Source organism: Bombina bombina, chromosome 4 (assembly GCF_027579735.1).
Source record: "Bombina bombina isolate aBomBom1 chromosome 4, aBomBom1.pri, whole genome shotgun sequence".
NCBI lineage: Eukaryota > Metazoa > Chordata > Amphibia > Anura > Bombinatoridae > Bombina > Bombina bombina.
In genome coordinates this window covers 1,107,482,253-1,107,497,037 of record NC_069502.1, presented here as the reverse complement: position 1 = coordinate 1,107,497,037, position 14,785 = coordinate 1,107,482,253, and the positions used below count along the sequence as shown (strand labels likewise).

The 14,785-nt window shown below is 42.7% G+C and overlaps 1 protein-coding gene across 1 annotated transcript in view; it reads right to left on the bottom strand.

Annotated features, from left to right (window-relative positions):
• UBR2 (ubiquitin protein ligase E3 component n-recognin 2) overlaps positions 1 to 14,785 on the bottom strand; it is a 689,885-nt gene that overhangs the window by 50,703 nt on the left and 624,397 nt on the right.

Below are 14,785 nucleotides of genomic sequence, written 5' to 3'. Positions count from 1 at the left end.
TCTTAAGTAATGAAAACATACTTACCAAAAGACACCATCCACATATAGCAGATAGCCAAACCAGTACTGAAACGGTTATCAGTAGAGGTAATGGAATATGAGAGTATATCGTCGATCTGAAAAGGGAGGTAGGAGATGAATCTCTACGACCGATAACAGAGAACCTATAAAATAGATCCCCCGTGAGGAAAACCATTGCATTCAATAGGTGATACTCCCTTCACATCCCTCTGACATTCACTGTACTCTGAGAGGAATCGGGGTTCAAAATGCTGAGAAGTGCATATCAACGTAGAAATCTTAGCACAAACTTACTTCACCACCTCCATAGGAGGCAAAGTTTGTAAAAACTGAATTGTGGGTGTGGTGAGGGGTGTATTTATAGGCCTTTTGAGGTTTGGGAAACTTTGCCCCTCCTGGTAGAATTGTATATCCCATACGTCACTAGTTCATGGACGCTTGACAATTACATGAAAGAAATTAGAATTTTGACGCCCCTTAGCCCTATTCTTCTTGTCTTGTGGTAGAAAGGACTCTTTTCCACACGTAATTTCAGAAATTATCTCCGCCAGACCAGGACCAATCAGAGTCTTGCCCTTGTAAGGTAGTGACAGGAGCTTAGACTTAGAAGTAACATCAGCTGACCAAGATTTTAGCCACAGAGCCCTGTGAGCTAAAACAGTGAAGTCAGACATCTTAGCAACCAGTCTAATGACTTGCATATTGACATCAGAGATAAAGGAATTGGCCAGTTTGAGAGCCTTGATCTTATCTTGGATCTCTTCTAACAAAGCCTCCTCTAAAATTAGCTCAGACAAAGCATCACACCAGTAAGATGCTGCGCTTGTAACAGTAGCAATGCAAGTTGCCATTGTAATTCCTGATGAACATATATTTTCTTTAAATAAGCCTCTAGCTTCTTGTCCATGGGATCCTTGGAAGAACAGCTATCCTTAATAGGAGTGGTTCTCTTGGCTAAAGTAGAAATAGCTCCTTCCACCTTAGCCACAGTGCGCCATGAGCCCCAAATGGAGTCAGCAACAAGAAACATCATTTTTAAAAACGGGAGACGGGAAAAAAGGAATCCCTGGCTTCTCCATTCCTGTGCAATGATCTCCGACACACGGCCAGGGACAGGAAACACTTCCACAGAGGAAGGAACATCGTAGTATTTATTAAGTTTGCTAGATTTTTTTTAGGGTTGACAGCGACAGAAGAATTGGACTCGTCCAAAGTAGCCAGTACCTCCCCTTTAGCAGTAAACAAAGGTGTTAAAGCCTAAATCTGAAGTTTACTTCTTCAGAGTAGGTCAAAGGATTTACACTGTCAGAATCTGAGATCTCACCCTCAGAAGCTACCGAGGTATCCTCCTCATCCGACTTATGGGGGAGGTCAACCATCACAGCAAAAGATAGAACAGTCACCTTATTGTCAGAAATATACTTATATTTCCTCTTGCGCTTCCCTAACATGGGAAAGGCAGATAAAGCCGCAGATACCGCAGATGATATCTGAGCGAAAAAATCTGAAGGCAAATATCCGCCCTGCAGTTCCTCTCAGCCTCCAGGGGGCTGAGAGCAACTGCAGGACACTATATGTGATGCCATAGTGGGTTGGGACGTTTGAGGAGAAAGCTGTGGCATATCCTTAACAGTATTATCCTGAGAGACAATAGGCTCAGAAGGGAGTAATTTATCTTTACATTTTAGGGTCCTAGATAAACATGAGGAGCAAAATTTCATAGGTAAAACAATTTGGGCCTCTAAACATAATAAACATTTATCACAAAAAAATATAAACAAAAATAACACCTCTACACCTCAGTCAGACTGAGGTGCCCTACCATCACCGTTAGTAGCAGAGAAAAGGACAATGCTCCTACGAAATCTCCAACAGCCAAGAACTTGCAGAGAATGACACCGCTCCGCTCAGCGTACAAGCGGAAGAGCAGGCTGTCAAATGAGCGGCAGACAAGGAAAAAACTGTGCAACAGAAAGTGTGCGTTTTCCAGCCGGCTCACTAAACTAATGGTCACAGGGCAAAGAGTCTCACAGTCAGGAAGTTAAACACCTTAACTTGTCCCAAACGCATAAATAAAATTAAAATAATACCCTTCAGCCTAAGGAACCACCTGACACATAAGGTAAAGTTAATCTCAAAGTCTCCCACACATACAAAGTGCCTGCACACTGCCCAAATAAATCCTTACCAAGGATTGAATATGTCCTAATAAAATATGCAGAAATAAAAATACTGATAAGTGCAAGTCCCCAGTACCTTAAAGACAAAAGCACTTACCTGCATATTCAGCTGTCCGGCAGGAAGACAGCTTACAAGGCGTGACAGGACACATACTCCTATCAGAGACCTGTAGAAAAAGAAAGAACAGAGTAACCAACTCTGGCTTTCTACACCAAGGCCAGCAAAAATGTTAGAAAACAAAGCAAGGACCACCTCACCACTTTCTAACTGCTTAAAAGCCACCACACTACTCTTACTCAAGAAATTGATGTGGACACAGCTAAACCCAAATCATTGCTTGCAGGGAAATGTACCAAAAAAAAAAAGAAAAATATATCTTCAGACACCAACTTCACATCCTCCATTGACAGAGGCAAAGAGAATGAGGGGTTATGGGTAAGGGAAGTGACATTTAACAGATCTGCTGGGGTGCTCTTTGCCTCCTCCTGCTGGCCAGGAGTGAATATCCCACTAGTAATTGGAATTACGTTGTGGACTCTCCATGTCTTAGGAAAGAAAGTCTATATGATTAGAGGAAAGGTTACTGTAAGATGTAAGAGTTAAAGTATATGTTTGCTCTACTCCTTTAAAGTGATGGGGAACTTACCCCTTTATAAAATATGTTAGTGATATTTTAGATGGAGTTTAATCCATCAGTCGTAATAAAGATGCACTGCAACTTACTTTTTAATATAGATACAAAATTCAAATACCCTGTGCTCTGCCACCCACTTCAAAAGTAAATTTTTCTGTGAGCCAAAAAGTTTGAATTGTTTTCCAATCAGTGCTCTAGCTAAAACAAATGGCGCCTTAAAGGGACATTAAACCCAAAAAATCTCTTTCATTATTCAGATAGAGAATACCATTTTTAAAAAGTTTTCAATTTACTTCTATTATCAAATTTGCTTTTTTCTCATGTTATTCTTTGTTGAAGGGATACCTAGGTAGGTATTGTGCACACGAATGAAGCTCTACATGACTGGAAATAGTGCTGCCATCTAGTGCTCTTGCTAATGAATAACATTGCCATATAGAGCTGCAGACACGTGCACACTCATAAGCTTACTTTACTGCTTTTCAACAAATGATAACAAGAATATGAAGAAAATTTGATAACAGAAGTAAATCGGAAAGTTGTTTAAAATTGTATGTTCTATCTGACTCATGAGAGAAAAAAATTGGGTTTTATGTCCCTTTAAGGGGAGAACGTTGATTGGACAACAATTCAAACTTTTAGCTCACAGAAAAATTTACTTTTTAAGTGGGCAGCAGAGCGCAGGGTGTTTGAATTTCATATCTATATTAAAAACAAAATTTATGCTTACCTGATAAATTTCTTTCTTTTGCATGATGTACCGAGTCCACGGATTCATCCTAACTTGTGGGATACCAATACCAAAGCTTTAGGACACGGATGAAGGGAGGGACAAGACAGGAACCTAAACGGAAGGCACCACTGCTTGCAAAACCTTTCTCCCAAAAATAGCCTCCGAAGAAGCAAAAGTATCAAATAAATACAATTTTGAAAAGGTATGAAGCGACGACCAAGTCGCAGCCTTACAAATCTGTTCAACAGAAGCATCATTTTTAAAAGCCCATGTGGAAGCTACCGCTCTAGTAGAATGAGCTGTAATCCTTTCAGGAGGCTGCTGTCCAGCAGTCTCATAAGCCAAACGAATTATGCTTTTCCGCCAAAAGGAAAGAGAAGTCGCCGTAGCCTTTTGACCCCTACGCTTTCCAGAATAGACAACAAAGAAGATGTTTGACAAAAATCTTTGGTTGCCTGCAAATAAAATTTCAAAGCACGAACCACGTCCAAGTTGTGCAACAGACGTTCCTTCTTACAAGAAGGATTAGGACACAGAGAAGGAACAACAATCTCTTGATTGATATTCCTGTTAGTAACAACCTTAGGTAGGAACCCAGGCTTGGTACGCAAAACCACCTTATCGGCATGGAACACAAGATAAGGAGAGTCACATTGTAATGCAGATAGTTCAGAAACTCTTTGAGCTGAAGAGATAGCAACTAGAAACAAAACTTTCCAAGATAAAAGCTTAATATCTATGGAATGCATGGGTTCAAACGGAACCCCCTGAAGAACTCTAAGAACTAAATTTAGACTCCATGGCGGAGCAATAGGTTTAAACACAGGCTTAATTCTAACTAAAGCCTGACAAAAAGCCTGAACGTCTTAACATCTACCAGACGCTTGTGCAACAAAAAAGACAGAGCAGATATCTGTCCCTTTAGGGAACTAGCTGATAATCCTTTCTACAATCCCTCTTGGAGAAAAGACAAAATCCTAGGAATCCTGATTTTAGTCCAGGAGAAGCCTTTGGATTCGCACCAAAAAAGATATTTACGCCATATCTTATGATAAATTTTCCTGGTAACAGGCTTTCGAGCCTGAATCAAGTTATTTATGACTGACTCAGAGAAACCCCGCTTTGATAGAATCAAGCGTTCAATCTCCAAGCAGTCAGTTGCAGAGAAATTAGATTTGGATGCTTGAATGGACCTTGAATCAGAAGGTCCTGTCTCATTGGCAGGGACCATGGTGGAAGGGATGACATGTCCACCAGGTCTGCATACCAAGTCCTGCGTGGTCACGCAGGCGCTATCAAAATCACTGAAGCGCTCTCTCCTGTTTGATTCTGGCAACCAGACGTGGAAGGAGAGGGAAAGGTGGAAACACATAAGCCAGGTTGAACGACCAGGGTACTGCTAGAGCATCTATCAGTACAGCCTGAGGATCCCTTGACCTGGAGCCGTAACAAGGAAGTTTGACGAGACGCCATCAGATCCAACTCTGGTGTGCCCCATAGCCGAACCAGCTGAGCAAACACCTCCGGATGGAGTTCCCACTCCCCCGGATGAAAAGTCTGATGACTTAGAAAATCTGCCTCCCAGTTCTCTACACCTGGGATATAGATCGCTGACAGATGGCAAGAGTGAGCCTCTTCCCATTGGATTATCCTTGAGATCTCTATCATCGCTAAGGAACTCTTTGTTCCGCCCTGATGTTTGATATAAGCCACAGTCGTGATGTTGTCCGACAGAAACCTGATGAATCTGGCTGAAGCCAGCTGAGGCCATGCCTGGAGAGCATTGAATATCGCTCTTAATTCCAGAATATTTATCGGTAGGAGAGCCTCCTCCCGAGTCCACAAACCCTGAGCTTTCAGGGAATTCCAGACTGCACCCCAGCCCAGAAGACTGGCGTCTGTCGTCACTATAACCCATTCTGGCCTGCGGAAACACAGATGATCCTGTGACAACCACCAAAGAAGAAAGTCTCTGGTCTCTTGATCCAGATTTATCTGAGGAGATAAATCCACATAATCCCCATTCCACTGATTGAGCATGCATAGTTGCAGTGGTCTGAGATGCAAGCGAGCAAACGGAACTATGTCCATTGCCGCTACCATTAGTCCGATTACCTTCATACACTGAGCCACTGACGGCCGAGGAATGGAATGAAGAGCTCGGCAGGTGGACAAAATCTTTGATATCCTGATCTCCGTCAGAAATATTTTCATGTCCACCGAGTCTATCAGAGTCCCTAGAAATGAAACTCTTGTGAGGGGGGAAAGAGAACTCCTTTTTACGTTCACTTTCCACCTGTGAGACCTTAGAAAGGCCAACACTAAGTCCGTGTGAGACTTGGCTAGTTGAAAGGACGACGCTTGAATTAGAATGTCATCTAGATAAGGTGCCACAGCTATGCCCCGTGGCCTTAGAACCGCCAGAAGGGACCCTAGCACCTTCGTGAAGATTTGCGGCGCCGTGGCCAACCCGAAAGGAAGAGCCACAAACTGATAATGCTTGTCAGAAAGGCGAACCTGAGGAACTGGTGATGATCTTTGTGGATAGGAATGTGCAGATATGCATCCTTTAAGTACACGGTGGTCATATATTGACCCTCCTGGATCAATGGTAAGATAGTCCGAATGGTCTCCATCTTGAAAGATGGAACTCTTAGGAATTGGTTTAGGATCTTGAGATCCAGAATTGGTCTGAAGGTTCCCTCCTTTTTGGGAACTATAAACAGATTGGAGTAGAACCCCTGCCCCTGTTCTGCTTTTGGAACTGGGCAGATCACTCCCATGGTAAAAAGGTCTTCTACACAGCGTAAAAACGCCTCTCTTTTTGTCGGGTTTACAGACAATTGAGAAAGATGGAACCTCCCCCTTGGAGGGGAATCCTTGAAATCTAGAAGGTATCCCTGAGTTACAATTTCTACTGCCCAGGAATCCTGAACGTCTCTTGCCCAGGCCTGAGCAAAGAGAGATAGTCTGTCCCCTACTAGATCCGGTCCCGGATCGGGGGCTACCCCTTCTATGGCCCTTCCCTCCAGTAACGTCTGAAATGATCTCTTTCAATGCAGGCCCGAATAGGGTCTTACCTTTGAAAGGGATGAACAAAAGCTTAGATTTAGATGACACATCAGCTGACCAGGACTTAAGCCATAACGCTCTACACGCTAAAATGGCAAAACCTGAATTCTTAGCCGCTAATTTAGCAAGATGAAAAGCGGCGTCTGTAATAAAAACATAATTTATGCTTACCTGATAAATTCCTTTCTTCTGTAGTGTGATCAGTCCACGGGTCATCATTACTTGTGGGATATTAACTGCTCCCCTACAGGAAGTGCAAGAGGATTCACCCAGCAGAGTTGCTATATAGCTCCTCCCCTCTACGTCACCTCCAGTCATTCGACCAAGGACCAACGAGAAAGGAGAAGCCAAGGGTGTAGTGGTGACTGGAGTATAATTTAAAAAATATTTACCTGCCTTAAAAAACAGGGTGGGCCGTGGACTGATCACACTACAGAAGAAAGGAATTTATCAGGTAAGCATAAATTATGTTTTCTTCTGTTAAGTGTGATCAGTCCACGGGTCATCATTACTTGTGGGATACCAATACCAAAGCAAAAGTACACGGATGACGGGAGGGATAGGCAGGCTCTTTATACAGAAGGAACCACTGCCTGAAGAACCTTTCTCCCAAAAATAGCCTCCGAGGAAGCAAAAGTGTCAAATTTGTAAAATTTGGAAAAAGTATGAAGCGAAGACCAAGTTGCAGCCTTGCAAATCTGTTCAACAGAGGCCTCATTCTTAAAGGCCCAAGTGGAAGCCACAGCTCTAGTGGAATGAGCTGTAATTCTTTCAGGAGGCTGCTGTCCAGCAGTCTCATAAGCTAAACGAATTATGCTACGAAGCCAAAAAGAGAGAGAGGTAGCAGAAGCTTTTTGACCTCTCCTCTGACCAGAGTAAACGACAAACAGGGAAGACGTTTGTCGAAAATCTTTAGTTGCCTGTAAATAAAATTTAAGGGCACGAACTACATCCAGATTGTGCAAAAGACGTTCCTTCCTCGAAGAAGGATTTGGGCACAAGGATGGAACAACAATCTCCTGATTGATATTCCTGTTAGTGACTACCTTAGGTAAGAACCCAGGCTTAGTACGCAGAACTACCTTATCCGAGTGAAAAATCAAATAAGGAGAATCACAATGTAAGGCTGATAACTCAGAGACTCTTCGAGCCGAGGAAATAGCCATTAAAAATAGAACTTTCCAAGATAACAACTTTATATCAATGGAATGAAGGGGTTCAAACGGAACACCCTGTAAAACGTTAAGAACAAGGTTTAAACTCCATGGTGGAGCCACAGCTTTAAACACAGGTTTAATCCTGGCCAAAGCCTGACAAAAAGCCTGAACGTCTGGAACTTCTGACAGACGCTTGTGTAACAGAATGGACAGAGCTGAGATCTGTCCCTTTAAGGAACTAGCGGATAACCCCTTTTCTAAACCTTCTTGTAGAAAAGACAATATCCTAGGAATCCTAACCTTACTCCAAGAGTAACCTTTGGATTCGCACCAATATAGGTATTTACGCCATATTTTATGGTAAATCTTTCTGGTGACAGGCTTCCTAGCCTGTATTAAGGTATCAATAACTGACTCAGAAAAACCACGCTTTGATAAGATCAAGCGTTCAATTTCCAAGCAGTCAGCTTCAGAGAAGTTAGATTTTGATGTTTGAAAGGACCCTGAATCAGAAGGTCCTGTTTCAGAGGTAACGACCAAGGTGGACAGAATGACATGTCCACCAGATCTGTATACCAAGTCCTGCGTGGCCATGCAGGCGCTATTAGAATCACTGATGCTTTCTCCTGTTTGATTCTGGCAATCAATCGAGGAAGCATCGGGAAAGGTGGAAACACATAGGCCATCCTGAAGGTCCATGGTGCTGTCAAGGCATCTATCAGGACCGCTCCCGGATCCCTGGATCTGGACCCGTAGCGCGGAAGCTTGGCGTTCTGTCGAGACGCCATGAGATCTATCTCTGGTTTGCCCCAACGTGGAAGTATTTGGGCAAAGACCTCTGGATGAAGTTCCCACTCCCCCGGATGAAAAGTCTGACGACTTAAGAAATCCGCCTCCCAGTTCTCCACTCCCGGGATGTGGATTGCAGACAGGTGGCAAGAGTGAGACTCTGCCCAGCGAATTATCTTCGATACTTCCATCATTGCTAGGGAGCTTCTTGTCCCTCCCTGATGGTTGATATAAGCTACAGTCGTGATGTTGTCCGACTGGAACCTGATGAACCCCCGAGTTGCTAACTGGGGCCAAGCCAGAAGAGCATTGAGGACTGCTCTCAATTCCAGAATGTTTATTGGAAGAAGACTCTCCTCCTGATTCCATAGTCCCTGAGCCTTCAGAGAATTCCAGACAGCGCCCCAACCTAGTAGGCTGGCGTCTGTTGTTACAATTGACCAGTCTGGCCTGCTGAATGGCATTCCCCTGGACAGATGTGGCCGATAAAGCCACCATAGAAGAGAATTTCTGGTCTCTTGAATGGAATGAAGGACACGGCATGCATTTTGAAGTTTTGTTAACCTGTCCTCTGTCAGGTAAATCTTCATTTCTACAGAATCTATCAGAGTCCCCAGGAAGGGAACTCTTGTGAGTGGAAAGAGAGAACTTTTCTCTTCGTTCACTTTCCATCCATGCGACCTTAGAAATGCCAGTACTATCTCTGTATGAGATTTGGCAGTTTGAAAGCTTGAAGCTTGTATCAGTATGTCGTCTAAGTACGGAGCTACTGAAATTCCTCGCGGTCTTAGTACCGCCAGAAGAGTGCCCAGAACCTTTGTGAAGATTCTTGGAGCCGTAGCCAGTCCGAATGGAAGAGCTACAAACTGGTAATGCCTGTCTAAAAAGGCAAACCTTAGATACCGGTAATGACTTCTGTGAATCGGTATGTGAAGGTAAGCATCCTTTAAATCCACTGTGGTCAAGTACTGACCCTCTTGGATCATGGGCAAAATTGTTCGAATAGTTTCCATCTTGAACGATGGAACTCTTAGGAATTTGTTTAGGATCTTTAAATCCAAGATTGGCCTGAAGGTTCCCTCTTTTTGGGAACTACAAACAGATTTGAGTAAAACCCTTGTCCTTGTTCCAACCGCGGAACTGGATGGATCACTCCCATTAATAAAAGATCTTGTACGCAGCGTAGAAACGCTTCCTTCTTTGTTAGGTTTGTTGACAACCTTGACAGATGAAATCTCCCTCTTGGGGGAGAGGATTTGAAGTCCAGAAGGTATCCCTGAGATATGATCTCTAACGCCCAGGGATCCTGAACATCTCTTGCCCAAGCCTGGGCGAAGAGGGAAAGTCTGCCCCCCACTAGATCCGGTCCCGGATCGGGGGCCCTCAATTCATGCTGTCTTAGGGGCAGCAGCAGGTTTTCTGGCCTGTTTGCCCCTGTTCCAGGACTGGTTAGGTTTCCAGCCTTGTCTGTAGCGAGCAACAGCTCCTTCCTGTTTTGGTGCAGAGGAAGTTGATGCTGCTCCTGCTTTGAAATTACGAAAGGAACGAAAATTGGACTGTCTAGCCTTGGCTTTGGCCTTGTCCTGAGGCAGGGCATGACCTTTACCATGTCATCAATAATCTCTTTCAAGCCGGGCCCGAATAAGGTCTGCCCTTTGAAAGGAATATTAAGCAATTTAGATTTAGACGTAACATCAGCTGACCAGGATTTTAGCCACAGAGCTCTGCGTGCCTGAATGGCGAATCCTGAATTTTTAGCCGCAAGTTTAGTTAAATGTACTACGGCATCTGAAATAAATGAATTAGCTAACTTAAGGAATTTAAGTTTGTGTGTGATGTCATCTAGTGTGGATGATTGAAGTGTCTCTTCCAGAGACTCAAACCAAAATGCTGCTGCAGCCGTGACAGGCGCAATACATGCAAGAGGTTGCAATATAAACCCTTGTTGAACAAACATTTTCTTAAGGTAACCCTCTAATTTTTTATCCATTGGATCTGAAAAAGCACAGCTATCCTCCACTGGGATAGTGGTACGCTTAGCTAAAGTAGAAACTGCTCCCTCCACCTTAGGGACCATTTGCCATAAGTCACGTGTGGCGGCGTCTATTGGAAACATTTTTCTGAATATAGGAGGGGGTGAGAAAGGCACACCGGGTCTATCCCACTCCTTAGTAACAATGTCAGTAAGTCTCTTAGGTATAGGAAAAACGTCAGTACTCGTCGGTACCGCAAAATATTTATCCAACCTACACATTTTTTCTGGGATTGCAACTGTGTTACAATCATTCAGAGCCGCTAATACCTCCCCTAGTAACACACGGAGGTTCTCAAGCTTAAATTTAAAATTTGAAATGTCTGAGTCCAGTTTATTTGGATCAGAACCGTCACCCACAGAATGAAGCTCTCCGTCTTCACGTTCTGCAAACTGTGACGCAGTATCAGACATGGCCCTTGCATTATCAGCGCACTCTGTTCTCATCCCAGAGTGATCACGTTTACCTCTTAGTTCTGGTAGTTTAGCCAAAACTTCAGTCATAACAGTAGCCATATCTTGTAATGTGATTTGTAATGGCCGCCCAGATGCACTCGGCGCTACAATATCACGCACCTCCTGAGCGGGAGATGCAGGTACTGACACGTGAGGCGAGTTAGTCGGCATAACTCTCCCCTCGTTGTTTGGTGAAATATGTTCAATTTGTACAGATTGACTATTTTTTAAAGTAGCATCAATACATTTAGTACATAAATTTCTATTGGGCTCCACTTTGGCATTAACACATATAGCACAGAGATATTCCTCTGAATCAGACATGTTTAACACACTAGCAAATAAACAGCAACTTGGAAATACTTTTCAAAGTAATTTACAAATAATATGAAAACGAACTGTGCCTTTAAGAAGCACAGAAAATATTATAACAGATAAAATAATTAAGTTATAGCATCAATCTTTGTCAGAATATACAGTTTTAGCAAAGGATTTCCCCTCAGCAAATGATAACTAACCCAGGCAGCAGAAAAAAATACACAAATAAACGTTTTTTATATCACAGTCAATACAATCAGCACAGCTCTGCTGTGAATGATTACTTCCCTCAAAAAAGACTCTTGAGATCCCTGAACTCTGTAGAGATGAACCGGATCATGCAGGAAGAAAATGAACCTCTGACTGAGTTTTTCTGATGCATAGTGAAAGCACCAAAATGGCCCCTCCCCCACACACATAACAGTGAGAGGGATCAGTGAACTGCTCTAATTTAAATCAAAACTATTGCCAAGTGGAAAAAAAGTGCCCAAAACATTTTTTCACCCAGTACCTCAGAGAAAAAAACGTTTTTACATGCCAGCAAAAAAACGTTTTACCTCAATAATTAATTGTCATTTAAAACCTATTGCAAGTCCCTGCAAAATAGGTTAAGTCTATGTATACAGTTTAAAAGCCAGAGAAGTACCATTTCCCAGAAAACTGAAGTGTAAAATATACATACATGACAGCCTGATATCAGCTACATCTACTGCATTCAAGGCTGAGTTTACATTATAACGGTATGGCAGGATTTTCTCATCAATTCCATGTCAGAAAATAATAAACTGCTACATACCTCTTTGCAGATTAATCTGCCTGCTGTCCCCTGATCTGAAGTTTACCTCTCCTCAGATGGCCGAGAAACAGCAATATGATCTTAACTACTCCGGCTAAAATCATAGAAAAACTCAGGTAGATTCTTCTTCAAATTCTACCAGAGAAGGAATAACACACTCCGGTGCTATTATAAAATAACAAACTTTTGATTGAAGATATAAAAACTAAATATATCACCATAGTCCTCTCACACATCCTATCTAGTCGTTGGGTGCAAGAGAATGACTGGAGGTGACGTAGAGGGGAGGAGCTATATAGCAACTCTGCTGGGTGAATCCTCTTGCACTTCCTGTAGGGGAGCAGTTAATATCCCACAAGTAATGATGACCCGTGGACTGATCACACTTAACAGAAGAAAGAATTAGCCAACTTAAGAGCCTTATTTCTGTCCAAAATATCATCTAGTGGGGTCTCCATCTGAAGAGCCTCTTCTAGAGCCTCAAACCAAAAGGCAGCTGCAGTGGTTACAGGAACAATGCATGCTAAAGGTTGAAGAAGAAAACCTTGAACAAAAATTTTCTTTAGGAGACCCTCTAATTTTTTATCCATAGGATCAATGAAAGCAAAACTGTCTTCAATAGGTATAGTTGTACGCTTAGCCAGGGTAGAAATAGCTCCCTCCACCTTAGGGACCGTCTGCCATGAGTCCTTTATGGTGTCAGAAATGGGAAACATTTTCTTATAAACAGGAGGGGGAGAGAACGGAATACCTGGTTTATCCCACTCCTTAGTAACAATGTCCGACATCCTCTTAGGGACCGGAAACACATCAGTGTAAACAGGAACCTCTAAATATTTATCCATTTTACACAATTTCTCTGGAACTACAATAGGGTCACAATCATCCAGAGTAGCTAAAACCTCCCTGAGCAATAAGCGGAGGTGCTCTAGCTTAAATTTAAATGCCGTCATATCTGAATCTGTCTGAGAGAACATCTTTCCTGAATCAGAAATCTCTCCCTCAGACAACAAATCCCTCATCCCTACTTCAGAACATTGTGAGGTAATATCGGATACGGCTACTAAAGCGTCAGAAGGCTCAGCATTTGTTCTTAACCCAGAGCTACTGCGCTTCCCTTGCAACCCAGGCAGCTTAGATAAACCCTCTGTGAGGGTAGTATTCATAACTGAAGCCATATCCTGCAAGGTGAAAGAATTAGACGCACTAGAAGTACTTGGCGTCGCTTGTGCGGGCGTTACTGGTTGTGACACTTGGGGAGAACTAGGGCAAAACCTGATTTCCTTCTGTCTGAGAATCATCTAATGCCAAACTTTTATAACTCAAAATATGCTGTTTGCAATTTATAGACATATCAGTACAAGTGGGACACATTCTAAGAGGGGGTTCCACGATGGCTTCTAAACAAATTGAACAATGACTTTCCTCAGTGTCAGACATGTTTAACAGACTAGTAATAAAGCAAGCAAGCTTGGAAAACACTTTATTTAATGAAAAAAACACAATTTGCAAAAACGGTACTGTGCCTTTAAGAGAAAAAAAGGCATACACAAACTGCAAAACAGGTTAAAATTGCTTCAATTTTTCTGAAATTTTAACAGTGTACCCACTAAGCTTTAGAAGGATTGCACCACAAGTAACACAGTAATAGACCCCCAAATGAAAAAAAAAAGGATTGAAATATGTCTAAAACCGGTTAAAAACCCCTAAAGCACCTTGCCACAGCTCTGCTGTGGCCCTACCTGCCCTTAGGAATCGATAATATGGGGTTTAAAGCTTCAATTAGTCCCTCAGAAGACTCTCAGGACCTCAGGAGAAGTTGCTTGCTGCTTGTAAATGTAGGCCCCGCCCACCTCACTCGATGTTGCTGGGGCCTACACAAAACTAACAAAGCCTGCCTGAAAGCCATGTGGGTTATAAACAACCCCAAAGAACTCTCAAGCAAATGTCCCATAAAACAGAAAACGTTACTCCCAGACATAAAAACATTTGTCCCAAATTCACATAACAAACTGAGTGCCCACAAACAATTAACCCTTTATGCAAGCTAGTAAAAACCTCTGATAACACTAGGATTACTGCTTTCCCTTCCCCTAATGGAGACACTGTCAGCCTTTCTGAGTTAACACAGTCTCTGCAGAAAATATGACTGAACATACCTCATTGCTGTATAGCAAGAAACCGTTCCTCACACTGAAGTTTTCCTGTACTCCTCAGCTCATGTGGGAACAGCAGTGGACCTTAGTTACAAATGCTAAGATCATCATCCTCCAGGCAGAAATCTTCATCTATGTCCTGCCTGAGAGTAAATAGTACAACACCGGTACTATTTAAAAATAACAAACACTTGATTGAAGATAAAATAAAACTAACAGTTTAACACCTCTTCTCTTTACTCTTTCCTGCTTTGAGCCAGCAAAGAGAATGACTGAGGGGTGGAGTTAAGGGGGGAGCTATATAGACAGCTCTGCTGTGGTGCTCTCTTTGCTACTTCCTGTCAGGAAGGACAATATCCCACAAGTTAGGATGAATCCGTGGACTCGGTACATCATGCAAAAGAAAAGTAAGTTATAGCGCGTCTTCATTACAACTGATG